Here is a 3,056-nt window from a genome sequence, read left to right as displayed (position 1 = left end):
CATGCCCCCTCTCTTTTTGCTTGGGATCTTGTGTGCATACCTAAGATGAAAGGTGGTCTGGGGATCATGAATCTTGCTGTTCAGAATGAGGCCCTGCTGCTCAAACATGTGGACAAATTTCTGAACAAAGCTGATATACCATGGGTCAAACTAATTAGGAACACATATTACCATAATACAGTTCCCCAAGGTACTTCACTTTGTGGTTCTTTTTGGTGGAAGGACATCTGCAAGCGTTTGGATAATTTCAGAGCTGTTACATATGTTCAACCCAACAGAGGTGATACCTTCTTGTTTAGGACTGATTCCTGGTTGATTGGGAATTCTACCAGGCCTCTGGCTTCTAGGTTTCAGAGGCTGTTCTCTTTTGTCATTGATTCTTTTTGCACTGCTGAGGAAGTTTTCCATGCATTCCAAGAGAGCAGTATGATTTCCATGTTCCACTTGCCTCTATCTGACCAAGCCTATCAAGAATTAGATATTGTCAACACCCTACTCCAGGACCTTTCCATAAACCATAATGCTAATAATATCTGGCTCTCGAGTATAAATTATAAGGATTACACTGCTAAGAAGTATTATAGTCATATCCACCAGCCCATCATGCCAAACCCCTTGCTCAGCTGGATCTGGAAGAGTTGTTGTACTATGAAAATCAAGATGTTTGTCTGGTTGCTGATCATGGACAGACTCAACACTCAGGACATGCTGGAGAGGCGTCACTGGAAAGTCTCATATTCAAATCTATGTGTTTTATGCCATGCCAGAACCAAAGAAGATAGAGATCATCTGTTTTCAACTGTCTTTTCAGTGCCAGGGTTTGGAATTACCTTCAAATATCATGGCAGGGACACTCCATGTGGACTACTTCTTTAGCTGCAAGAAGAGACTTTCATCATCCCTTCTTCCCTAAAGTACTTTTCATTGCTTGTTGGAACATCTGGACTGTGAGAAATGCCAAAGTTTTCCACCATCAGCAACCCAAGTTCAGAAAATGGAGGTCTAGCTTTATACATGATATTTCTCTTTTAGCTCACAGGATTAAACCTAGTTTTAGGGATGATCTCCTTAGATGGATTGCCTTTTTACCTCCTTGAGGTTTGTATCTCAAACACCTCCCCCCTCTCTATTTTTTGTACATTCTTTTCCTCTCTTGTACATGCAACCTCTTTTTATGGGAATAATATAAAAGACTGTGGGGTGATTCCCCACAGTAGCCGGTCAAAAAAAGGAACCAAGCTACCTTATAGGAAATATTTAACTTTGTGTAAATTGAAGAAGAGAGTCTCCCACAAGCTTGGGGAGGCTTCTCCAATTACTTAATGCTTTGCCTGATTATCCTATTAAGAAAAATGAGATACTTGATATATTTTATAACGGGCTAACCAATGCTTCTAGGGACCACCTAGATAGTTGTGTTGGTTGTGTTTTCAGGGAACGAACTGTCGAACAAGGTGAGGAATTATTGACTAATATATTGAAAAATTATGATGAATGGACACTTCCTGAACCGCCGCCTAAGCCTACTCCAAAGAACAGAGGTATCTTATTCCTTAGTCCTGAAACTATGCAAGAGGGAAAGAAATGTATGAAGGTAAAAGGCATCAAAGCTGGAGATGTCAAGAATTTACCACCTATCGAAGAAATACATGGTCTCCAAACACCACCCAGGGTGGTGGACGTGAATTCTCTTTTAAAGTTTGATGAAGGTGACATCCCTTACAATAAACATCCTAGTCAATGCTTATATGAGTTTGATAATTACAATATAAAGCAACATCATTTCAATTCCTATGTCATGAAACAATTGAAACAAAACTTTGATATGATTGCTCGCTTAAGTGACTTGTTATTTAGAATCACCAATGATGTAAGAGGTGTAGGAAAACATGATTCTATAGTTCAAACCCAACTAGCACAAGTTTCTAAATCCAAAAGTGTGCTACTTCATGAAATTAAGAATAATATGAATGATCATGCTATTAGAGTAATGATTATAGGAGGAAATATGACTCAAGATCCACTATATCCAAAAGGTCATCCTAAAAGAGTTGAATAAGATTCGCGAAGATATAATATTGATGCACCTAGTCCTTATAGAAATAAAAAGAAAAAGAAAAATGATAGGACATTGCATACTTCTAGTGAACCTGAATTAGAGAAACCTTCTGATAATGCTAAAGATATCTCTATGTTTGATGCTTAAACTCAATTTTCTCATGTGGATGCTCAATCTGACAATGATAAAGAACCAGATAATGATGTTGAGATAGAACCTGCTATTGATATTGATAACCCACAACCTAAGAACAAGCGTTATGATAAAAGAGATTTTGTTGCTAGAAACCAAGGTAAATAAAGAGAGCCATGTGTTCAAAAACCCAAGCCTTATCAACCTAAACCAACTAAGAAAAAAGATGATGAAGAATTTGAATGCTTTGCTGAAATGCTTAGGCCGGTCTTTTTGCATACTCGTTTAACTCATCTTTTGAAGATGGCCCCTTAAGCTAAGTACATGCAAGACATTGTCACTAATAAAAGAAAAAATACCTCAAGCTAAAATCTATACCATGCTTGCTAATTATACCTTTAAGGATGGAGTACCTAAAAAATTAGGAGATCCAGGAATACCAACTATACCATGTTTCATGAAAAATAACTACGTGAAAACTGCTTTATGTGATCTAGGAGTTGGTGTTAGTGTTGTGCCTTTATCTTTATACAAAAGACTTGACTTGAATAAACTCACATCTACTTCAATTTATTGCAAATGGCTGACAAATCAACGGCCATACCTATCGGTATTTGTGAGGATGTACCCGTTGTTGTTGCTAATATTACTATCTTGACAGACTTTGTTATACTTGATATGCTCGAGGATGACAACATGTTGATTATCCTCGGTAGACCTTTCTTGAATACTGCAGGGGTTTTTATTGAGTGCAACAAAGGCAAGGTAAAGAACATACGGTGCATTTTATGAGGAACCAACTTTGCTCTTGTATCTACTTTTCCTAACGCTTTTGCTCTTGTTTTAGACTCTAATTTGCATAATT

This window comes from Hordeum vulgare, chromosome 7H, assembly GCF_904849725.1.
Source record: "Hordeum vulgare subsp. vulgare chromosome 7H, MorexV3_pseudomolecules_assembly, whole genome shotgun sequence".
Taxonomy (NCBI): Eukaryota; Viridiplantae; Streptophyta; class Magnoliopsida; order Poales; family Poaceae; genus Hordeum; species Hordeum vulgare.
Note: the sequence above shows the minus strand (reverse complement) of the source record.